Genomic DNA, 26,327 nt, shown 5'->3' with positions numbered 1-26,327 from the left:
CAGGTCTTCTAGGCTAGAAATGGTCATGCACTTGTTGTCCGTTGTCGTTGCGAATGGTGGGTGCGGGTGTTACCGTGTTGGCGGTTCTCGTGGTGCTCAGAAGCATTGATGACCATCCCTCTATCTGGCTTCAATTGGTTTTGAGTTGCTTTCTATTGGATTTGGCTAGAAGTGGCCGTGAAGCTTTCCGTCGCAGCATAGCGGGTTGTAGGTGTGGGGCTCTGTATCTGTATTGGCGGTAAAATCTCTCACCCTCACGTAGTTTGGCTCTATATAACTTGGATGCAGTTTCAAATCCTCATCGGTCTGTCTGATGTTAGACTGTTTGGCTCGAAAGAGACGTTAGGCTTGTTGCAGTCGCAAAGAGTTGTTGGTTCTTGGATTCATTCCGTGTTGACGGCTTGTCCATACACCGTCTGTTAGACATCCACCGGTGTTGTTTTTATTTCTTTGTATCACCCGTTTGGGTTGACATGCACTTTGTGTGGATTGACTGGGTTAGGTTTATGTCCCCCCAGTTCTTTTTTTATATTTATTTTTTCATTTTTTGAATTATATATATGAGTACCTGAAACATAGACTGGGAATCTGCAAGACAATCCATCTTTTGGACTATTTTCTATTCCTTTTTTATGTCTTTGGACTCTTGCCTTGTCAAAAAAAAATGCATTACCAAGATGAATTTTTATTTTATGAAATCTTTAATCAATATTCTTAAGACATTCGTTAGTTAGACCTTATTATACTCTAAAACATTACTTAAATTTGTGAAATAAGGAATTGTGATTGAGGTTGGTGGTTGAAAAAATAATTAATTAGTTTTGATTTTTTTTAATATGCTAGAAATGGAAAAAAATATAAAAATAAAAACCTTTTCTTGAATGCTAAAAAAAATTAAAATCCTTTAAGAACAATTACAAATAGAACTTATGTAAATTTTGATTGCATACGCGTTGATATACTTTTATATTAAGTTTTAGGCTTTGTTTGGATGGTAACGGAAAGTTTCAGGAAAGAAAGTGAAAGGAATAATTGTTATAGAAAAGAAAGTGAAAGGAAAGTGAGTGGAAAGTGTGATAATTTTTTAGTTGTTTGGTATGAATGATAGTAAAAGGAAAGAAAGATTTATATTTAATAAAATGACTAAAGTATCCCTATATATATATATATTTAAGCCAAAAGAAAATATATAAAATAAAAATAAATGGATACAGAGACTAGGGGGACATTAGACCTGACCCAATATAACCCAAACGGGGATACATCGTGAAAAATCAAACAGTGGACCAACCCTAATCTATCCTAACAAAAATTCACTTATCACAAGTGCAATCCAGCAAACTCGCGCACGGGATCGAAACCAAATTAAAAAAAAAAAAGGAAAAGTGAACATTGCAAAGAACAAAAATGGTTTAAAAATAGCAAATGGATCGATCGCCAACACGAATCAAAATCCAAGCGCCACGCTCCCTGAACACAGCAACAAGCCTAACGCTCTTTCGAGCACAACGCGTAAGAACTCAGATCGAGTGATGAGTCCAATACGTTAGTAACCAAATAGACCCTTTCGGGTTAACAGAACCAGACCCTTACTGGTTTTTGAAACCAAACCATACCTTTACAGGTTATTGATGAAACCAAACCACAGCTGAGCCAGAATCTTGAGCCTCCCCATCCTCTGAAACAAACACACAAACACAACAAACAGCCGGAAACATCACCAAGGATACATCACCAGCACCAACAGAGATGAACCAGCACACACGAACAGGAATACAGGACCAACAAACCTATAAAAGAAAGAAAAACCACGAAAACCACAAAAAACAGCGATGAACCGAGGACCTCCGATGACGGATCTTTGCTCGAAACCTCCCAACAGACGCGAACATATCCAAAACCATCCAGCAAGAACCAGCTTCAGATCCATGAGCTCGACCCATCACGAAACACAACTCATATCTGAGTTTCAAGAACCAGATTGAAACCAAGCAGCGTCCTTGTTCCGAAGTTACGACGGCGAAAACCGACGAAGAAGGATTAAACAAGGAAAAAGCTGGCTGTCGGAAGGAGAAAAACAAAGAGAACCGGCGCGGCGGCCACCTTGAACAACACCGACAAAAACCCGTTCTACGAACGCGAACGGGAAGAAAAGGCGATGTGGATGGCAGATCCATCGTCACATCACCGGCCATCTACATCTTGAACCACCACAAATTTGGAAAGAGGGAGGCTCTGATTGCTTTTGGGTTTAGAGAGAAGGCAGAGGGTGATTTTTAGAAAGAGAGATGTAGGTTTGATCAAATCCCTATATAAATATAATTAATTTAAAGTTATAATAATAATAATAATAATAATAATAATAATAATAATAATAATAATAATAATAATAATAAACTATATAACCGTACGATTTTTTGTTTTGATAGAACACAACCATCAAAATTTACTTTCATCCCTTGTATTTTAATTTTAATTTAATATATTATAATGTCACGTTGAAAAGCATTAGCATTTGGGGGGCTTTTATGTAATTTGGCTCAAAATAGTGTTGTAACACCCATACCAGACGTATCTAGAAAGTCTGGCACGTGCGTTAATATTAGTACTGGATACATTAAAATATACAACAATTAAAAACTTCGAATGAATAATATTTACATCAAGTTCCGTTCGTATAAATAATAATACAATACAACTCATCCATACGTAAAAATACATCCTTGAAGTCCATAACATCCTGCAGCTTCACGAACGAACCCTTGAAGTAATATCCATCCGGCTCCGAACATGCATAAACATCCTGCTTATCTGAAACAAATAAGGATTGGGATGAGACATAATGTCTCAGTGAGTTCCCCTAATCCTAGGCTATAGGCAACCTCAAGGGAAACCTACGGTCACCACGTGTCTACATTACAACCTGACGGTTGATTATACGTGTGTGGGGACATGCATACTTAGACGGTAGTGCATACTAGGGCCGTCATAGTCATATCTCACTTGTTTTAGGCTTCTCACCTATACATGTCATGGCGGTTGAGGGAACCTAAACCGTATTACCAAGTGTATGCTTTACGTCACAAGGCCTAAACATAAATATCATAGCATAGTCATGACATGATTCTAATCCGGACGATTAGGGAAACCTAGGGTCGTCACGGCCATAGCTTTCTTTACTTGTTCTATACATAACTTGAACTTATCTTATAACATCTCATGCTCTTATACCTAACATATCGTACATGAATACATTCGTAAACATAATCATAGCCATAGCTTGCATAAACGTATCTAAGTTCATTTGTGTTAGCGTTGAACAAACATTATTATCTTGGTTCATTTTACGGATAGTCCCGGGTGGAGTAACCCCGAAATCAATCCCATACATGACCGGTGTACGTACATCGGACTCCCTCGGTGTCGTGCGGGTCCCTTGCGGCTTAAACCGTTCCCCTTAGGTCGAGAACCTCCCGTATCCCCCTGGCGTGGATAACAAGAGACACGAGCACCTACGTCTTGTTACTCAGTGACATGCGGGTCCCTTACGGCTTGAATCGTTCTCATAATGAGAACCCCTTGTATCCCCCTGATGTGGATATCAAGAGACATGTCACCTACACTTATTAGTCATAGTCTTGTCGTGCATAAGTTAAACATAATCATACATACATGTTTACCTCGGAACCTTGATCGATCCGATTATTGGTAACCTATACTTGTTCATAAACATACCTAATCATGGTGAAGAGACTAACTAGTCAAACCACGGCTTACGTACTTGCTAAATCATACTAGCTCTTGTGCGAAGAGATTACACTTCGCGTCTTATCTTTCTAGGGATTCTTGCTAAACATACTAGTTCTCGACTAGCTAAGCCGAGGCTCTACATACATTCCCTTTCTTAGCTTATTACTACCCCATCATACTTAAGCTCTCTTGAGCCACCCTCGTGTTACATGCTAAGATTGCCACGATTAAGGATGCAAGGATCAATTGACGATGCGTGCAAATTTTCAATACTTTCTAAAGACCGAAAATGCCATAAACCCAAGTTACGAGCCGTTTACAAATTTCATGATTTGATAAAGCCAAACTTGTTCCAGTAGAAAGATAAGTAAAAACAGTGAAAGAACACTTCAAAACGATCGCTACGGACCCCCACGCGACTGCCCCCAAGCACCCGAGCGCAGAACAACGCGAACGTTGTCCTGTCTGGGGCGCCTGGCGCCAGAGGGAGGGCGCCTAGCGCTGGCTCCCTGACTTGTGGGCGCCTAGCGCCCTTGGTCAGGCGCAGCGCTGCGAATTCTGCGTTTTCGCGTGTTCCGGCCGCGGGTTTTCGCCATTTTCGACCCAAAACTCGTCCAATTCGACCCTGTAATGCACCAAATCCATCCAACAACATACATAGACTTATTTAAACATATCTCATGGCAATTTTAACATATAAATCACAAGAATTGGTCAAGAGAACATTAGGGTTCTAAACCTCACATAAACATAATTAAATCCGTTCTAACATGAATTTACACAACCAAAGGTAGGTAAACTATCTATGGAACTCACCTAAACATGTTTCTTGCATAACTTCAAGCTTCAAGCATCAAACCCTAGCTTTTGATCCATTCTCAATCTTTAGCTTTCATCCAAAACCATGCTTAAATCTTTCCCTCCACTTGCTTCTTGCTTGCTAAACCACCTTAATCCTTGCTTGATCATGTTTAGAGGAAGATTGGATGATTAAAAGAGGAGAGGGAGGGCGTGGGTTAAAGAGAAGGAGGAGAGAATTCTCTTCTCAAAACCTAGAGAGAGAAAGAGCAATCACAAATGAGAGATTTTGAACCAAAATCACTTAAATACCCCTTTTTCGAGCAATTACCATTATGCCCTTGCCTTAAGCGTGTTCGATTGACTCTGATACATAAGTCCATACTTTACTAATATCACTTAATAATATCCTCCATCGTACATAACATTCTTCACCATACTCGTTTTCTATGACTCTTAGTCCTCTGATACGTTTGTCAGATAAACTTTCCATTAGCAGACGAGCGGGATGTTACACTCTACCCCCCTTAAAGAAATTTCGTCCTCGAAATTTAGAGATCGACTACCAATCATCATGACAAAACTTACCATCTATGGTCTGAGCCAAACATGTTCTAATCATACATTATCAAGAAGTTCATCATATAATTTTCTCATCTTGGTCTTAACCTGCATGTAACTGAACATAGCCTTCTTAATCCTAACATCACTCAAAATTAGGGTCTTCTTAACATATCATGACTCAGAGCTTACCTTGCTAGACATAAACTTATTGCCCCAGACTCGGATCTTACCCGCTTAACATAAACCATGCCTAATGGTATCTTGTCATAGACATGAACACTCAGGGTTTGTCTTTTAACTGGAATCCTACCAAAGCCCAGGTTTGCCCTGCAATGCTTACTTGTATTACTCATATAAACAATTCCACTTATCACTTATCCCTTCCGAGTCTTAGGAAATCTTTCGGTCTCATTGCATCTTATCACCCGTACTAAGGAATAACTCATATTGCTTGACATGAAAAAGTGATATCGATTAGCCACGTCATCTGACAATCTAATAGCCAACGTTGCGGTTCACATGCTCTTGAAACTTGCTAGAAATTCCACTTGTACTTACGTCAACATTCTTGAAACATTTCTGTGTATCCTACCTGACATTGGCTTCACACGAACCTTGTCGTTTCCATAACACGTACATACTTTCAAGTGCCGCCTCTTGTTAAAGGATAACGATACGTGTTCTAAAATCTTCTTTAAAAGAATCTTTCTTAAATTTTGGTATTCGGGTTCTTGGAACGAATTTATACATGACTAAAAAGATTTCATCATTTCTAAAACTGATTATATAAAGGTGCCACAGAACCACCGGACGAGTTTCGATATTTTTGGAAAAGATTTTAACAATTCGCCCAAAACTTGTCCACGACAAGTTGGTCCTGAAGTTTGTACGTCGTAAGTGAGTCAACTTACAACGGACCTCATCAGTTTCAAAAATGTATAATTCCATAAGTTTAAATAAAAACATCGTTCCCAAGTTCCATAATACCAATCTTAACTTTTAAAAGTTTTAAAATCATAACTTAACATGTCTTAACAAGTATCGTTTTCACTCAACAATTATTGCATACGAGAGTATGATTCTCCTTGCATCAACTCGAGAGTTGCACCTCCTTTCATGATAACATACTTAACTTCGAAGATAAATTCTTTTCTTATTCAACCGATATACATACTTGCCATACCGCTTTCATATCCATAGGAAATCCTTGGACCTCTTAACATAAACTTATTTCTCTTCTTCGAAACACTAAACTTGATTCTCCGCATTATCTCATTCGGTTATCGCTCTTGATGCTTTGATTCTTTACCTAAGTCACAGAACGTAACCTTCTGATCCTTACATGTTTTCTATTATCATCATTCATGCATCTTGACTAATTATCATACGACAATTCTTGTCCTTTTCATCTTACCTAGATGACGACACATACTTAAACTTATACCTTAGCCAACAATGCTTGAATAAGAATTCATCCTTTTTTATCACATCGAGAACTCCTTGCATGTCTTATGATGCATTCTTGTTAAACTTGTGTTTCCAACCGAACATTCTTCACGAAGATTCAGACATACTAAAATTCCACGTTTCATGATTACCATTAACTTCCGTAGCGCTACTCTGATTCCCTCTGGTTGGCTCAAACTAATACTCTAATCCGTTAGAGCAATTGAGACTTCAATTCATGCTTATCCCTTGATTATTTACTTCTTGAATTATTCTCAAGATCTTCCATGTTGTAACCAACATCACAACCTTACACTTGTCTTGTGAATTCAAAACTCATGATGGTTTATCTTATGCTCATAATACTTGACTCGGGGGTAAACCTTACTTTCTTGCTGGTTGCACTTACCATACATGTCATATCTGAACTTATTTTTGAGTAAACTCAATTTCCATTAACAACCCATCTAGCACTTGAACATAACTTTCTTGAACATCTAATCCTTGTACCTTCGCATTCCCGCGGACTATATTTTGCTTAATCATACCAATGCTTGCTCATTAATTTTTCCTTTTAAAGAAAACTTCGTAAACTAGCGCACAGGTCATTGACGTTGATAATTTTCTACTTTATAAATATATTGAGTTTTGGCCCCGGCTGTTACTATAAAATCATAGAACGAGTTGATAACACATACGTGTCATCAATTCTAGATTCTAATGAGTCTAGCTCGCTCTACGAGTGTCGTAGCAAACCGGTTCCTAGAAAAATCTCGTGAATTTCCAAAATGTCAACTTCAATCACCCATACGCGTAAACTTAATGATCCAACATCATATCGAGCCCTAGCATGTTCGTTAAGCAAAACATAAGTTCGAGAGTTACGCCATAATTCCACATAATCCGAAAACTTTGTGATGTCTTATAACTTGCACCAATTAAATTTCTTGCTTCTTACCTCATGCATACGTATTCACTTTATCCAGTCATATGCCGGAACTTTGTACTATTGATCTTGGCTCTTGACACATTAACCTCCAAAGCTACCTTAAACCGGATTGATTTCCGTTAATACTTGTCCATGCATTTTCTTCCTCAGAAATCTTAAGATATGATGTGCATTTGATACTTGACGTTATAGAGAGTGTTGGTTATATAAAAGATTGTGAAAAAAAACCCCCAATAGCTACTACTGACCCTAGAGACGAAATAACAGTTTTCGAAAAAACTGAAAAATTCGATCCAGGTTCGCTATTAGCGAAATTTTCGCTATTGGCGTATTTTCTTCAACTCAGTTTTCCAAAAAGAAAAATTGTATTTCACATAAAAAATCTTATTTCTTCAAGTATCCCAATGCATATCATTCTTTCAAAACATCTTAAAACAATTCTATAACATTTGCATGGCAAGCATTAACATCATTTGGTTCCATTCAAGGCACATTAGAAACTGATATCTTGTCATCACGTTTTCCTAACATAAAATTTCCACATAAACCTTAACTTCATCTGCTAAGAACGGCTTACTTCATTACGTTGTTACTTATGCAACTTCCAAACATACATATAGTTAACTTCATTCATATAATGCTATTCCTGAGAGCCTGCTGACTCCGCCAACATACGCCGACCTCTTACTACCTTGTAGCCCTGTTCGGACATTCTAGAATATCTTAAACCCGTTCCAACAACAACTCTTACCGAAACTTTCGGTCATGTTTAGATACACATATCCAACTTCTTCACTTACGGGTACATGGAGTATCGTTATCATCTTACCTGACATTGTCGGAACGTTTCTTCTTAACATGCTTTACATTCCCAGAGGATTCACACTTCTACTTGATTAGTTCACCGGCCACCTTTTGGCACGATCAAACTACTTCATCATATACTTCATTCCTCCTGGGTCCTATTCAGCTCTCAGGTATCCATTCTAATCACTGAATGTTAAATTGAGTTGATCAAGCTCAACTAACATCAACAACTAGAACATTTACCCGGAACCCAATGGTCCCACTACCTTAGTTGTAATTTAATGACCCAAGGCACGGTCTGAATCGACCTGCTCTGATACCAATTGTAACACCCATACCAGACGTATCTAGAAAGTCTGGCACGTGCGTTAATATTAGTACTGGATACATTAAAATATACAACAATTAAAAACTTCGAATGAATAATATTTACATCAAGTTCCGTTCGTATAAATAATAATACAATACAACTCATCCATACGTAAAAATACATCCTTGAAGTCCATAACATCCTGCAGCTTCACGAACGAACCCTTGAAGTAATATCCATCCGGCTCCGAACATGCATAAACATCCTGCTTATCTGAAACAAATAAGGATTGGGATGAGACATAATGTCTCAGTGAGTTCCCCTAATCCTAGGCTATAGGCAACCTCAAGGGAAACCTACGGTCACCACGTGTCTACATTACAACCTGACGGTTGATTATACGTGTGTGGGGACATGCATACTTAGACGGTAGTGCATACTAGGGCCGTCATAGTCATATCTCACTTGTTTTAGGCTTCTCACCTATACATGTCATGGCGGTTGAGGGAACCTAAACCGTATTACCAAGTGTATGCTTTACGTCACAAGGCCTAAACATAAATATCATAGCATAGTCATGACATGATTCTAATCCGGACGATTAGGGAAACCTAGGGTCGTCACGGCCATAGCTTTCTTTACTTGTTCTATACATAACTTGAACTTATCTTATAACATCTCATGCTCTTATACCTAACATATCGTACATGAATACATTCGTAAACATAATCATAGCCATAGCTTGCATAAACGTATCTAAGTTCATTTGTGTTAGCGTTGAACAAACATTATTATCTTGGTTCATTTTACGGATAGTCCCGGGTGGAGTAACCCCGAAATCAATCCCATACATGACCGGTGTACGTACATCGGACTCCCTCGGTGTCGTGCGGGTCCCTTGCGGCTTAAACCGTTCCCCTTAGGTCGAGAACCTCCCGTATCCCCCTGGCGTGGATAACAAGAGACACGAGCACCTACGTCTTGTTACTCAGTGACATGCGGGTCCCTTACGGCTTGAATCGTTCTCATAATGAGAACCCCTTGTATCCCCCTGATGTGGATATCAAGAGACATGTCACCTACACTTATTAGTCATAGTCTTGTCGTGCATAAGTTAAACATAATCATACATACATGTTTACCTCGGAACCTTGATCGATCCGATTATTGGTAACCTATACTTGTTCATAAACATACCTAATCATGGTGAAGAGACTAACTAGTCAAACCACGGCTTACGTACTTGCTAAATCATACTAGCTCTTGTGCGAAGAGATTACACTTCGCGTCTTATCTTTCTAGGGATTCTTGCTAAACATACTAGTTCTCGACTAGCTAAGCCGAGGCTCTACATACATTCCCTTTCTTAGCTTATTACTACCCCATCATACTTAAGCTCTCTTGAGCCACCCTCGTGTTACATGCTAAGATTGCCACGATTAAGGATGCAAGGATCAATTGACGATGCGTGCAAATTTTCAATACTTTCTAAAGACCGAAAATGCCATAAACCCAAGTTACGAGCCGTTTACAAATTTCATGATTTGATAAAGCCAAACTTGTTCCAGTAGAAAGATAAGTAAAAACAGTGAAAGAACACTTCGAAACGATCGCTACGGACCCCCACGCGACTGCCCCCAAGCACCCGAGCGCAGAACAACGCGAACGTTGTCCTGTCTGGGGCGCCTGGCGCCAGAGGGAGGGCGCCTAGCGCTGGCTCCCTGACTTGTGGGCGCCTAGCGCCCTTGGTCAGGCGCAGCGCTGCGAATTCTGCGTTTTCGCGTGTTTCGGCCGCGGGTTTTCGCCATTTTCGACCCAAAACTCGTCCAATTCGACCCTGTAATGCACCAAATCCATCCAACAACATACATAGACTTATTTAAACATATCTCATGGCAATTTTAACATATAAATCACAAGAATTGGTCAAGAGAACATTAGGGTTCTAAACCTCACATAAACATAATTAAATCCGTTCTAACATGAATTTACACAACCAAAGGTAGGTAAACTATCTATGGAACTCACCTAAACATGTTTCTTGCATAACTTCAAGCTTCAAGCATCAAACCCTAGCTTTTGATCCATTCTCAATCTTTAGCTTTCATCCAAAACCATGCTTAAATCTTTCCCTCCACTTGCTTCTTGCTTGCTAAACCACCTTAATCCTTGCTTGATCATGTTTAGAGGAAGATTGGATGATTAAAAGAGGAGAGGGAGGGCGTGGGATAAAGAGAAGGAGGAGAGAATTCTCTTCTCAAAACCTAGAGAGAGAAAGAGCAATCACAAATGAGAGATTTTGAACCAAAATCACTTAAATACCCCTTTTTCGAGAAATTACCATTATGCCCTTGCCTTAAGCGTGTTCGATTGACTCTGATACATAAGTCCATACTTTACTAATATCACTTAATAATATCCTCCATCGTACATAACATTCTTCACCATACTCGTTTTCTATGACTCTTAGTCCTCTGATACGTTTGTCAGATAAACTTTCCATTAGCAGACGAGCGGGATGTTACAAGTGTAGTCTCCATTCTTTCCGTCCTCAATAGAGCAGAAACATTTTGTCTGTGGGACCCAGCCATCATTACCTTTCCTCTCCTTTTTAAGGTGGTTCCAAACTAAGGAAAGAATGTTAATCCTACTACTTTCTAGCCTTCTTCAATCTTTCCTTACTACTTTCACTCAAAACAAACAGACCTTATGATATAACATTGACCTTAATTAAAATTTATGCATCCATTTTGGATAATACCCTTATGATATAACATCTTTTTTTTGTTTTGTACAAGAAGAGGGCTCATCCTAAGAAAGGAAAAAAAAAAACTAAGCCATTAAACGAACATTTTGATGCATGCAAGCGTTAGAAATGTCATAAAAATGAGACATTGAAGCTCTCTAAGAGGAGTCTCAATAACATGTAGATCAAATGAGTCTATAGATGGACTAAAATTTGCTAGCCAATCCGCCGATTTGTTTCCTTCACGCCATATATGGTTGATTTGAACTTGCCAACTCATATTTTTTAGATCACGAATGCGCCGAATCAAGGTAGGAACATTCCCGTTGATGTTACATTTCCCAGTTACCATATCGACCAAAACTTTGGAGTCGCTCTCCACTTGAAGATGTGTGATCCCCTGTCTCCGAGCCATATCCACACCAATATACATGCCCCACATCTCTGCATGTAGCGCGTCGCATGATCCTATCTTACGAGCATAACTATTCAAACAATTTTCATTGCTATCACAGAGAGGTCCGCCACATCCCAAAAGACTAACTGAGCTTTTATGCGCGCCATCACAGTTGAGTTTAACCTAACCCTCATAAGGTGTCTTCCAACCAATGAAAATAGTGTCAGTGTTTTGAGGCCATCCAAATATTTGTGTTTGTTTGCAGTTATCAATCTCCGTAGCCATCTTGAGAATCACATCAATTGGATTGAAAGGGCGATGATTCTCCTCTTCAAAAATGTTATTATTCCTCCACATCCACAAGTGCCTAACATGTTACCATAAGTATAGTTTTCCACTCAATTAGTCTAGTGACTAAAATTCACATTTTTTTCAAATCTCAACTCTTACATATAATAATGCATGTCCCTGCCACTGAGCTATGCTCACGGGGACGTTGACCTAATTCTTTAAATAAGATAGGAGGAAGTACATACCAATTGTTTATTTAAGAAGAAGAATACCATGTTTGTAGGTTTATGTTCTTCTCACAAAGGAGACATGTCATTGCCATCGTGCAATTCAAAAGACAACTCCCACGTGCTAATCCTGCGCCCACTGGTGGCCTTCCTTTTTTATCATTGTCACTGCAAAACTCTGCTTTCTTTTCTTTAATTTCTTCCACTTTTTCATTTAAACTTTGAAAGCATCCCCTTGGATTATTATTTTAGAAGGACATTTTCACGAGGAGTTTATAACTTCTTCTTTTTTTTTATTTTTTTTAAAAAAAACTTCTTTTATATATTCAATCTTTGTACTTTCATCATATTAAATCGTTTTCTCATAATACCTATGACAAAAATAACATGAGCGAAGATCCATTTCATACCATAAGTAGGTTTGATAATTGATAGGTTGAAATATAGGAATACCCCGTAGAATTCATATTAAATTGTATTAAAAAAATATATGATATAATGAGTATTGGATGGTCTTATTTATAGACCTCAATTACACTAACTAATTATAACTCTCTGACTAACATTTAACACGTGTTTGGTTTCCCCTTTGCAACACACAAAAACACGTAGGGGGTGATTTTATTGGTGTAGGGGTGTTTTGTTTGGAGTGTATTTTCGGGTGTTCCGCCTATATACAGCGCCCTAGTTTGTATTCTCTGAATCACCGGTCTCTGTTCGTCTTGAGCAGGGATCTGATTTTTAAATAAAATTTGCTGGTTTAAAAAAAAACACACAAAAACACGTTTGTACGTTTTTCGATTTGTTTTGTCGTAATTTTCAGAAGCTTCAAATACTAACTTCTACGTTAACATAGTTTTTTGTTGTAATTTTCATCAAAGTCTGTTTTGCAAATACTGTGCCAAACTGACACTTAGCCAACTCTAACAATCTTAACTAACTAAATGAATAAAGAGTCGAATTCAGCTAAAAAAAGTTTGTGACAAAATACATTGCTGTAGTTTTTTTTGTTTGTTGGTTTATAGCATTCCCTTCAAAAATACTTTTAAAAAAAAAAAGGAGAAATTTCTCTATATTTCTTCATTTCTCCCCTTTCCTTCAAAACCCTCCTAATCACTCTCTTTTTCACTTAACTCCCAAACAAACTTTTAGTTTGCTAAACATGGTTGAAGAACGATATCACTGATTTGAAAAGATTATACTACAAATACAAACTATTCCCTATTAAGAAACGAACAAAAAGTAAGAATCCAAAAACTGAATTATGGTATGCCTGAGCTTGAAAGACATCATTGAACGTGGTACACCCGACATAAGATTTACCTATCTAATTGTCATCTCTTGGAAGCTGTCGGTTTGGGAGGATTCTTAGGTGGCATTTAGGGTGGGAATGGGAAAGATTCTCCCACCATGGGAAAGTAAATTTCTACCATTAGATTAAAGAGGATCATTGATCTTATTATAGTCTATACACACTATATCTTTTTCCACTTTGTCTTCATCCTCACTATCATCTCTCTTATTTCACCACCACCACCAAACTCAATTCAACAACCCACTTCATCACAGTTTGACGTGAATAAACCAAATCTAATTGAATACTGGTTTTCAATTTGAAATTTGCAGTTTGATATGAAATTGTTTTCTCAACACCTTTCTTGTGCATAAAAATCCCTTTCCAAAATTAACACCAATTTTCAATAATTAGACGGAAAAAGGTAAAAATTCACCATTAATGTTGAGAAGCATAGTTTCAGTAACAATAACCATCGCATGGATTAAATATAAGTGCTTTCTTCATTCATTCTCAAATAGAAAATAAAAACCACCACATTCATCATCAACAATATAATACAACAAAGACACCAACATATTTGTGCTTTCAAGGAATTTATATCTGAGTTTTTTTTATGTACTAGGTGTGGTTGAGTATGGTTTTTTTTTTTATGTGTTATACCTTTTGAACCAGGGGTGGGTAAGATGAAGGTTGCACAGTGGTTTTCTGTAGTAACAAAAAACTATCAGAATCAAAGGTTGTGAGGAATAAAAAAGAAATAGTGAGGTTGTTGACTTGAGTTTGATGGTGGTGAAAGGAGAGAGATGATAGAGAGGTTGAAGACAAAGTGGGTAAAGATATAGTATGTGTAGACTATAATAAGATCAATGATCCTCTTTAATTTAATGGTAGAAATTTACTTTCCCATAGTTGGAGAATCTTTCCCATTCCCACCCTAAATGCCACCTCCTTCTTATTGTTGTTGGATACAAGTATCCCGCACGAATCATCAAATGTCACTGCTAGTACTTAGTTATCGCTGTTTGTGTCCCCCAAAATTGCTTTGTGCTAGTACAGTACTTTAAAATTTGTAAGCATTAGAGGATATACAAGACAAATCCAAATAGCTGATTAAAGAGACAGGGGTGTATATGGGTTGGGTCAACCCAACAAACCCGGTTAAACCCACCCAAAAAAAATGGGTTGGGTAATTTGGTGGGTATGGTTTCTAAAAATGGAAAACCCATAAAAATAAATGGGTTTCGGGTAAAACCAGATCCAGACCCAAAAAACTCACTTACCCAATAATGTCAGTATTTTTTATCTTTATTTTCATAGGGTAGAAGAAAAATACTAAAGTTTATGGTCAGACCAATTTATATTTCCAAAACATACACATTGTACCTTATATAATGAAAATCAAAACATGCTTGAGTTACAAATCAAGATGTTCCACTTTTTGGTTATTTTAATACTAATGCAATTTTATGTCATGCAACTTTAGTTTGTTGCAAGTATTTTATGATGGAGTTTATTATTTGATATTATCATTTATTATTCTATGATGCATAAAATTATAATAAATAAGTTAACCAATTTTTTATTTGTTTAAAAAAACGTTATCCAATTTTTTTTTAAGAAAATTAAAAAGTTGAGTAATATTTAAGAAAAATTATGAGTACTTGTCATTTAGTCATTTAATATTAAAAAAAAATAGAAAAATAAGTTGGGTAACCCATTACCCAATCCAACCCAACCCATAAATTAACGGGTTTGCCCAAACCCACCCAATAGTATAACGGGTAGTTATTTTACCTCACCCAAACTGAAATACCCTATATGGTTCGGATCTTGGGTTTGGCCAAATCCAATCCAAACCGGCCCATGTACACCCCCTGTAAAGAGATACTCAACAATGGAGTCAAATGTGCATTTGTGTGTGTGTTCACTTTGCATTTGTGTTCTTCTAATTAAATAAAAACTCTTTAAAAAAAAGATAAAATATTATTGTTATATATTTTTATTGGTACAAAAGGTTAGAGTGCATTGGATATTTGAAGCTTACCTCGGGATTTTACTTTGGTGTCATTGATATTTAATATCTTTAATGTATTAAGATGAGAGAATTATGGAAAAACCGAAGTTTGATTACTGGTCGAAACAATTTTTGGTAAAATGTAATTTACATTTCGATTGAACTCCAGATTAGTAAGGTCTCTTACCGATTGAAATCGAAGGGTTAACAGCAAAATAAACAAAAATGAGAGAGAATAATGGATGTATGAATAATTCACTTGGTTGAGTTAAGATATTAAAAAGGTTAAGAAGTTAAAGATCATGGATTCTAATTCTGACAAGAGAGAAAAATACTAATATATCAATTAACATTGCTAACATTTGTTACTAAAAAAAATTAATAATTAAAATAAATTATTTAAATGAGAGAATGATTGGTTAAGGTAGAGATATAAACAAAGACAACAAAAACCTATAATACCTAAGGGGAATCCTTTAACCAGACACCACTACTTAAAACAAGTGCTCAATTTAATATGCAATACAGGAATGAGTCTTTTTCCTTTTCTTTAAAATCCAAAAATGTTAAGACTCATTTTGTTGCATCTTTTGTTCATGCAGCTAATGGTATTTCAAGTTAATGTTGCAAACTAGTTAATTGATGCGGATAATATAATAAAAATTGTTGGTAGATTTTTTAAATTATGTGTTGTCTTGCCAAAAATTAAACTGATCGAATCAATTCAAACCGCACCGGTTTGATTTTTGTTTAATAAATCAACCGTATCAAACTAAACTGATGACATTCTGTCATTACGTAATATTAGGGACTTATTGTGACATTTTGATAGAGTTCTCATGCAATTTATACTGTTCTGGAGTGCAAAAAGCTTAAAATTTGAAGTCTGTTCGAAGGAAATCGCGCCACGCCAATTTCAAGCCGTGCTGCGATTTTTGAAGCAAAAATACACACTTCCTGTAAAGGGGAAATCGCGGCACGCCAATTAACAAGGCGCGGCGCGATTTTGATGGGTCAGGCCCATGACTTCTATAAATACTGCACTCAATCTGAAGAACAGGGGTTACGATTTTGGAGAACGAAAGTGCGATTTTAACACCCAGAAGGCTGCAGCGGAGAGGATTTCATCATCTCTAACCCAGTTTATGTATGTTTTAATTCTTTCATTGATTATGCTATTTGTAAACTCAATTATGAGTAGCTAAATCTCTTAGAGATTAGGTCGGAGATGAACCTATGTAACCTTAATTGATCATATGTTGCTGTGAAACTCTATTACTTATTAATGATATTCTAGTTTTCATTCAATTCAATTGTTCTTACTGCTTTTTATATCCTGATCAAATATAAACATGATTTTGTGAGATCGAATGACTACTGACCATAGCTTTCGACTTAGACCTAATTGAATTGTTCTAATAAACATGGTTAGTCTAGGAATGGATAATCGTTTGTTAGTGATATTAGGTTAACGTGCTTAAACCTTTGATGATTATTAGACCACCTAAGGAATTAGGGGCTGTAGTTTAAAAAGAGGGTCCTAACTCAAGGGATTGATTAGGGCTAATTTGTTAACTATCGTGAAACTAGAGAATCATTAGTAATAATAGGTGCAGTAACCAATTAGGGGAAACATAGAGGATTCGAAGACCTGATCTCATCTCTCTCCTATTTTCTTAATCAAATCTTTACTATTTTATTTGATTTCTTAAAATCAAACCAAATCTACTGCCTAGTGGCAAAACAAAATAAACTTTTATACATCCTACTTTTATAACGAAATTGAATTATTGAAGTTAAAAACAGTCCTCGTGGGATCGATATTTTTACTACTTCGATAGTATTTGGTGCACTTGCCAGAGATCTATCAAGTTTTTGGCGCCGTTGCCGGGGACTGTTGAATTATTTCAACAAGGCAATTACGTTATAATTTAGGGTTTTTGCAATTTAATTTTCTGTTTTTTGTTATTTTTTATTTTTCTGTTTTCATATTCACTTGATTACTTTGCGTTGTGCAGTGCTACTAAGGTATTTTGCTGTTTATGCGAGGTAAACAGAGCTCTGACGACTTAGAGTACGATCCGGAAATTGAAAGGACTGCTAGAGCACTTCGGAAAGCTGTCCGATCGCAAAGGTTAGCTCAATCCGTTCCACCGGGTGTTCGAGAACAAGTACCGGAGCAACTCTCAAGTGAATCTGAAACAATCTCTTCTCCTAAATCTGCAACGATGGAAGGAGAAGGAGTTGTACCACCAAGACCTAAGCTTGGAGACTACGGGTTAGCCACTCATCGCGGTCAACTGACCCACACTTTTCAACCAGCTAACCCCGTAGCGTTCGACATCAAGACAACTGTCCTCAATGGTTTGAGGGACAAGCAATTCGATGGGACTGAAGCTATGAGTCCTCATGAACACTTGAGCCGTTTTGCTGAAACCTGTGAGTTTTGTGTGCAACCAGCCACCGTGACTGAAGCACAAAAGAAGCTAAGGCTATTTCCTTTCACCTTGACGGGAAGAGCAAAAGATTGGTTGCTAACAATTCCAAACGGGACTGTCCAAACATGGGAAGAGTTAGAGCTGAAGTTCTTGGAGAAATACTTCCCTATGTCTAAGTATTGGGACAAGAAGATGGAGATCTCTAACTTCAAGCAAGGAGAAGGTGAATCATTGTATGATGCTTGGGAGCGATTCAATTTGCTTCTCAAGAGATGCCCTAATCATGAGTTCACCGAGAAGCAATACCTCCAAATCTTCACTGAGGGGGTAACACCAAACACTCGAATGTTCTTAGATGCTTCCGCGGGAGGTAGTCTCAAGAGCAAAACTGATCATGAAGTCCAAGCTTTGATAGAAAACATGGCTGGAAATGAGTATCGTGCTGAAGCTAAGAAGAAGGAAAGAGGAGTGTTTGGGGTAAGTGAACAAACTGCTATCCTTGCCAACCAAGCAGCAATGAACAAACAGATCGAAGCTCTAACTAAGGAGTTTCAAGGCTTCACTTTGGCTCAAAAGCAACAACAAGTAGCTGCAATCAAGTGTGACTTATGTGGTGAAGAACATCCCAACGGTGAATGTGTTCCGGAAGGATCAAGTGAAGAAGCTAACTTCATGGGAGGATATCAAAGGCAGAATCAATACTACAATTCAGGCATTAATAAGCATCCAAATCTAAGCTACTCAAATAACAATGCTTTGAACTCTCAGATGCTCACTCCTCCTCAACAACAACAAAGGAAGCCATCAGCTCTTGAGGAAACTATGATGAACTTCATGAAGATGACTCAAGGCAACTTTGAAGAGATGAAGAAGAGTCAAGAAGCTGAAAGAAAGAACAATGAAGCTTCTAGGAAGATGCTTGAAACTCAACTGGGGCAATTAGCTAAGCAGTTGGCTGAACAAAACAAAGGCAGATTCTCAGGTAACACTAAAGATAACCCTAAGAATGAGTCTTGTAATGCTATTGAATTGAGGAGCAAAAAGGTTTTGACACCTTTAGTTCCAAAAGCTCCAAAGAAGGTTGATGAAGTGGTTGAGGTGGAGGAGAATGATGTAGTTGGAAAAAATGAGAATGGTGTAGTTGAAAAAGAAAATGATCATGGAGTAGTTGAAAACGAAAGGAAGGAAAAAATAGAGGGAGAAAAAAATGAGAAGTTAATTGATGAAGATTCAATCTTGAGGAAGTCGAAGAGTCAAATTTTGAAAGATGGAGACAAACCACAGGTTATTCCATCATATGTGAAGCTTCCATACCCTCACCTTTCGAAGAAGAAAGAAAAGGATGAAGGCCAATTCAAGAAGTTCATGCAACTTTTCTCACAACTTCAGGTGAATATTCCTTTCGGTGAAGCTCTTGATCAAATGCCGTTGTATGCTAAGTTCATGAAAGACTTATTGACTAAACGAAGGAAGCCTAAGGATGATGAGAACATAGCACTTTCTGAAAATTGTAGTGCTATTCTTCAAAAGAAGCTGCCACCTAAGCTGAAGGATCCTGGTGCTTTTACTATCCCTTGTTCAATTGGACCGGTAGACATTGGAAGAGCTTTATGTGATTTGGGAGCAAGTATAAATCTGATGCCACTTTCAATGATGAAGAAGCTTAAATGTGGGGAACCAAAACCAACAAGAATGACCATCACTTTAGCTGATCGGTCAATCTCTTACCCTTTCGGTATACTTGAAGATGTGCTAGTCAAGGTTAATGACTTGGTGTTCCCAGCAGATTTTGTGGTCCTAGATATGGCTGAAGATGAAGACATGCCACTCATTCTAGGGAGACCTTTCCTTGCAACTGGTCGTGCTTTGATTGATGTTGAGCGTGGAGAGCTAATGTTGAGATTCCATAAGGAGCAGGTAGTCTTCAATATCTTTGAGGCAATGAAGCACCAAGATGAGAATCCCAAGTGTTACCGGATTGATGTTGTGGAAGAAACTGTCGAAGATAAAACACTTGAATCTCAATCTATTCAATCTACGGAGGTGGAAAGTGTGGAATCTATAGATAGACAAGAAGTGATTGAAGATGTTGGAATGTTAAAGGATGTTAAGCAACTGGAAGTAAGCAAAGGACAGATGCAACAGCGATCATTAGGAGACATCCGTGACAACGAGTATGGGGGATTGACAACTGGTAAAAATGAAATAAAGACTACTACCACTGGTCCGGGTGGTAAATTGGCTTATAGAAGGATTCCCTGTGGGATGCGTAATGGGCCGGCTGCTTTTCGATGGTGTATGCATTCAACTCTCTCTGATACTTTGGAAAGAATTAGGAGGTACTGTGACGAAGGGTTGGCAAGAAACAAGCCTGTTGATGAAGCTGTAGACCTAAAGAAGTCTGGTGCACAAGGAACTTTCAAGGGTAAGGAACAAAAGCTGAAACGGTACCGTAAAGGAGGACTCCCAAACAATGAAGAGGGAGCCACATCATATGATCCTTAGAAATAGTCATCAGTCAAGCTAGTGACGGTAAAGAAGCGCTGAGTGGGAGGCAACCCACTATTTATTTTTCAGGTATGATTTTATTGCTTTCAAAAATAAAAACACAAAAATATTTTTCTTTTCTTTTAATACAAGGCAGGAAAGTTTTAAAATTTTGTTCAAAGATACCTCTTGCCAAGAAAATCATGCAAGGTACTGATGTCTTGCATGATTCTCTCCTCAAAAGTTTTTCAAAAATTCAAGGGACTCAGGCATTTTTCAAGAAAACAAAATTTTTGGCCTGAGAAAGCAAGGAATTACCCCCTGTTTCACCAAAATCGCGGCACGCCTATATACATGGCGCGGCGCGATTTTGACTGTTTTGTGAAAAAAAAATAGCCGTTGGAACTATCCGTTACTAGCCGTTACAAAATCTGCCCGTTATTGACCGTTGCAACGCAAAATCGCGCCGCGCCTTGCATTTTGGCGTGCCGCGATTTTGCCCAAACAGGCCTATAAAAACCTAACTGTTCATCATCATTTTCATTCCATTCTTCCTACCTTTCTCTACCAAAACTTCCCTAAACTTCCATTCACGAATTCTCTTCATCTTCATCTCAATATTCACTTCCTAACCATCATCAAACCACATTCTTATCACAAATTCACCAACCCAAACCACCATCAAACCACAAACATTCCAAATTTTCCCAAACTTCACAAAACTTTCCTTTCACCATCTTCCTAAACCACAAATGGCCTCCAACCAAAGAAGCACTCGCTCCAAGAAAGCCACCAACCCCAAACCATCCACAAGCAAATCCAAACGCCCCCGTGCCGCATCCGAACCACCCGAAAACGCCATCCATTTCATCAATGACCTAGCCCAGGAGTTCCATCAATCTATGAAGAGTTTTGAAGTCATAGGGGAGAGGAAGTTTGATTTCACAAAGCTTGTGAAATATCCTTTCTTTGAGTCTGAAATACGAAGGAGGGGATGGACAAGATTGAATGAAATGATCGACGAGGCAAACAACAAAACGGTGATCGTCGAATTCTTTGCAAATGCAAGGGTGTCCGATACACCCTTTCAATCTTTTGTTCGAGGGAAGTACATTGACTTCAGCCCGGATGCTCTCAACGCATGGCTGAATGTTCAAGCACCGGAAGATTGTTGGGTTGAAAAATTGAGGAGGGAGAGATTTGCTATTACGGAGGATACTTTTGATGAGATCATCACCACCATGTGTAGGCCTGGGTCGACTTGGAAAAAGTCCCGGATGCTTACCTATGCGGAGATGCTGCCGGTACCCAAGGCGTGGGTATCATATGTGGTCCAGACTCTTGAGAGTGCATCCTGCACTTCTGAAATTCCTCTCAAGAGGGTGCTTGCTGCCTATGCCATCATCAAGGAGCACCCTATAGATATTGGCCGCCTCTTGGCCAATAGTCTTCATGATCTATCAACCGGAAACACCACACAATTGGGGCATGGGAGTCTAATTAATTGGTTGTGTGAGCAAGAGTTGGTACCGGCTTATGATAGTGATCTCAACACAAGCAATATGAAGCCAATCACCGACTCGGTCATGGATGGGTTTGTCAAGAAATATGAAGGCTATATGAAGGAGAGAGAGAGGGAGGCAGCGAGGCAACAACAAATGGAGCAAGGAGGGAGTAGTAGCCAAGGAGGTTATGCTCCTCTTCATCCAAAGCTTGAGGAATTCATGCATGTGCAAGCTAATTGGATGAATGAGACTTCGGACCAGCTGTGGGTGAACCGTCCTAGGTTCTCAACTGCGTTTGCTGCGGAGGCTCAATTGCATATGGGTCCGATTCGTGGGTCTTATGAGAGGTTTGGAGGCTCCCGTGAGCACATGGAGCAATATTTTACACATCAAGAAGAGTATGGGCTGCGCATGAGGAGGGAAATCACTGATGATTTCAACACCACCGAGCAAGATCAAGGGGATGGCATCTTCGAAGGATTGAGGACACCGGGGGCTGGACACTCGGATGATGATCAAGACATGGGCTGATCTACTGATGGATTAGCATTTTCTGCTTTGTATTTTATTTTTCAGTCATTTTTCTTTTTGATGTACTTTCTTTATTTTCTTTTTAATGTCGAAGTCCATTGAACTTATTTCCCTATTGTAATTGCTCCTGCACTTGTTTATTATTAATGAATTTGTTTTGTTTCATGTGACCTATTACAGTTTAGTAACAGTTGTTTGATGAAACGGTATTCCAAAAGTTCTAAAGGAGGGGTGACTTGATTCAAAGGCGAAGTGTACGGCGTTGCTAGGTAGTCACATACTCCCAGAAATCTCAGCCATAAGGTTCATTGCCAAATCTTGTTTTTCAATTGACTTATATTTAGATTAGTTTTCCATGCAACTACATTTCTAGAACTTGCATTGTTTCTCTATTATTGATTGGTCTTTGTCAATTACACACTGAGGCAAAAGTGCTTGGTCCTGTGAGCCTTTTTGAAGCCTACCCTGTTTTAATTTGTTGGATTTATCCTTTCTTAACCAATTGTGAGCCGGTAGGATTAGAACTTTTTGTTCGGTGACAAACTACATTACAAGCCTAGAGACTTTTAGGACTTGTCCCTTAATGAATTTCTGAGTTAAGGCATTGTAGAATGTTGCTAACAATTAAGTTTGGGGTTGCTATTGGAATTTGCAACCAACTAAGTTTGGGGTGGGGGTACTAGAGAATAAGAGAACAAAAAATGAAAGAAATATGAGATTGTCATGCAATATATACACAAAAATGGTGTATCAAAAAAAAAAGAAATTGAATGATGAAAAAGGGACAAAACATTGAAAATCCGAGTAACTTCAAACTCGATTATCCCTAAATGTTAAAAATATTCTCTAGTACCTTTGCATTGATTGTATTTCCACAAGGTGAATGAATGAAGGATTGAATTTTGTGCTTTAACTTCCGTAGGAATGCCTAACTCAAATTTTTTGTAGCCTACTTATCCAAATATATCCCACCTTTCACCTAAGCCCCGTTATAACCCTAAAGACCTCAAAAGTGTGTAATGATATTGACTTTGATTGATATTTAGAAACTTTTCAAGCGTATGGTAATATGTAGACCTGCATGTCGACTGGTAGAACCCTGTTTCAATTTGATGCGAGGAGTTGTGAATTGGTGGATGCGAACAAGTCAAACTAGCTCATCTTTAGCTAGAAGGAGAATGAACTTTTGGGTACTATCGTTTTGTCAGGTAACTGTTATTTTACTGTCGTTTGTCACTGTTGCAAGCAAATTCCTTGAGGACAAGGAATGGTTTAAGTTTGGGGTTGTGATGACATTCTGTCATTACGTAATATTAGGGACTTATTGTGACATTTTGATAGAGTTCTCATGCAATTTATACTGTTCTGGAGTGCAAAAAGCTTAAAATTTGAAGTCTGTTCGAAGGAAATCGCGCCACGCCAATTTCAAGCCGTGCTGCGATTTTTGAAGCAAAAATACACACTTCCTGTAAAGGGGAAATCGCGGCACGCCAATTAACAAGGCGCGGCGCGATTTTGATGGGTCAGGCCCATGACTTCTATAAATACTGCACTCAATCTGAAGAACAGGGGTTACGATTTTGGAGAACGAAAGTGCGATTTTAACACCCAGAAGGCTGCAGCGGAGAGGATTTCATCATCTCTAACCCAGTTTATGTATGTTTTAATTCTTTCATTGATTATGCTATTTGTAAACTCAATTATGAGTAGCTAAATCTCTTAGAGATTAGGTCGGAGATGAACCTATGTAACCCTAATTGATCATATGTTGCTGTGAAACTCTATTACTTATTAATGATATTCTAGTTTTCATTCAATTCAATTGTTCTTACTGCTTTTTATATCCTGATCAAATATAAACATGATTTTGTGAGATCGAATGACTACTGACCATAGCTTTCGACTTAGACCTAATTGAATTGTTCTAATAAACATGGTTAGTCTAGGAATGGATAATCGTTTGTTAGTGATATTAGGTTAACGTGCTTAAACCTTTGATGATTATTAGACCACCTAAGGAATTAGGGGCTGTAGTTTAAAAAGAGGGTCCTAACTCAAGGGATTGATTAGGGCTAATTTGTTAACTATCGTGAAACTAGAGAATCATTAGTAATAATAGGTGCAGTAACCAATTAGGGGAAACATAGAGGATTCGAAGACCTGATCTCATCTCTCTCCTATTTTCTTAATCAAATCTTTACTATTTTATTTGATTTCTTAAAATCAAACCAAATCTACTGCCTAGTGGCAAAACAAAATAAACTTTTATACATCCTACTTTTATAACGAAATTGAATTATTGAAGTTAAAAACAGTCCTCGTGGGATCGATATTTTTACTACTTCGATAGTATTTGGTGCACTTGCCAGAGATCTATCATAAACCACGTGTTTTTTATACTACAGTCTAAATAACTTTTAAAATCAAACCAAACCGCACCGCACCACGAATACGTGTACCAGGTATAGTAGAAATGGTTGTTGGGTCTCAATGAGTACCCAATGGGTTGGGTACTATAGTACCCATCCCCATACCCGCGTTTGTAAAAAATACCCGTACCCGAGCCCATACCCTCGTGGGCAACAACTTTAGTGCCCTTCCCCATACCCTATGGGTACTTAAGTTCCCATACCCGCACCCTTTACCCGCATTTTAACCATGAAAAGACAATAAAAAACACCACAATTGAAATAAAATTATGATCCAAAAAATTTCAAATCAAATAATAAAATAGTGAATCGTAGTATTTAGCCAAATAAAAAAACATCCAAAATATCCCTAGAAAGAAAGAGAAAATAGATACTTTACATCAGTTATACGTTAAAAAGTTGCAGTTGCATGTTAAAGTCATAATAAATTGTTACTAAAATTTTTATTAAGTTGCATTAAGTTGTTTTAGGGTTAGGCTTAAACAGTTAAATAAATTAATTAATTGTACACGAAAAATAAATAAATTATTTTTCATATTATATAAATATATATATGCAGGTTGCGGGGCTGGGTAGTACAGTGCCCATACTCATGCCCATACCCATTCAAATTTGCGGCTAATTATCCATACCCAAGCCCAGACCCATGAAAGCGGGGTTTTACCCTATCCATAGCGGGTATTTTTTGCAGGTGCCCATAGGGTCTGGGTCTAATTGCCATCCCTAAGTCTCATTAGATAAAATTTGCAAATACTTGCTCTTTAGACCCTCGTCATGTTGCTATAAAGTATCTCAGATTTACGAAAGACATCTCTCGATGGTGTATATTTTACTCCTTTTGCCGATTAGAAGATATCTTCTAAGAATATTGCTCTTTACCCAACAGTTATTGTTTGCTCTCAACTGAACTTCCTAAAATACCCCTGCGTGAGTTAACTCACGCAAGTGTTAATTCCAGCGTGAGTTAACTTACGCAAGTGTTAATTTCAGCGTGAGTTAAGTTGCGGAGCGTGAGTTAAGTTGCGTATATTTTAACACCTGCGTTAGTTAACTCATGCAGGGGTATTTTCAGTATTTCAGTTAGGCGCGAGCAAAATGCCTACGCAAGTGTTAATTTCAGCGTGAGTTAAGTTGCGTATATTTTAACACCTGTGTTAGTTAACTCATGCAGGGGTATTTTCGATATTTCAGTTAGGCGCGAGCAAAATGTGTTGGGTAAAGAGCAGGATTCATCTTCTAATGGTGTTTTTTGTCTGTTTTGAGGAACACACTGGGCCTAAAAAGCAACCATCAAATTTGCATCATCACAAGTTCTTGCAATCTTGCTTATTCCTCAATTTT

At 38.0% G+C, this 26,327-nt stretch overlaps 2 long non-coding RNA genes and 1 other non-coding gene across 3 annotated transcripts; all 3 read right to left on the bottom strand.

The window, feature by feature from the left end:
- Positions 1–2,625: 2,625 nt before the first annotated feature.
- Positions 2,626–10,910, bottom strand: LOC146900257 (uncharacterized). Its single transcript, XR_015022578.1, has 3 exons — positions 10,653–10,910; positions 4,567–8,897; positions 2,626–2,811 (listed from the first exon to the last, which is right to left on the bottom strand). It is a non-coding gene; the product is annotated as an uncharacterized LOC146900257 (long non-coding RNA).
- A 462-nt stretch (positions 10,911–11,372) lies between these two features.
- On the bottom strand, positions 11,373–12,522 carry LOC146900256 (uncharacterized). The gene is made up of 2 exons (XR_015021711.1): positions 12,304–12,522; positions 11,373–12,134 (listed from the first exon to the last, which is right to left on the bottom strand). It is a non-coding gene; the product is annotated as an uncharacterized LOC146900256 (long non-coding RNA).
- Positions 12,523–18,217: 5,695 nt separating this feature from the next.
- On the bottom strand, positions 18,218–18,324 carry LOC146900255 (small nucleolar RNA R71). Its single transcript, XR_015024397.1, has one exon. It is a non-coding gene; the product is annotated as a small nucleolar RNA R71 (small nucleolar RNA).
- Between the last annotated feature and the right edge of the window lie 8,003 nt (positions 18,325–26,327).

Source organism: Medicago sativa, chromosome 8 (genome assembly GCF_051527215.1).
Source record: "Medicago sativa cultivar Bolivia chromosome 8, Bolivia_mono, whole genome shotgun sequence".
NCBI lineage: Eukaryota > Viridiplantae > Streptophyta > Magnoliopsida > Fabales > Fabaceae > Medicago > Medicago sativa.
Note: the sequence above shows the minus strand (reverse complement) of the source record. Positions and strands in the feature narration are given on the sequence as shown.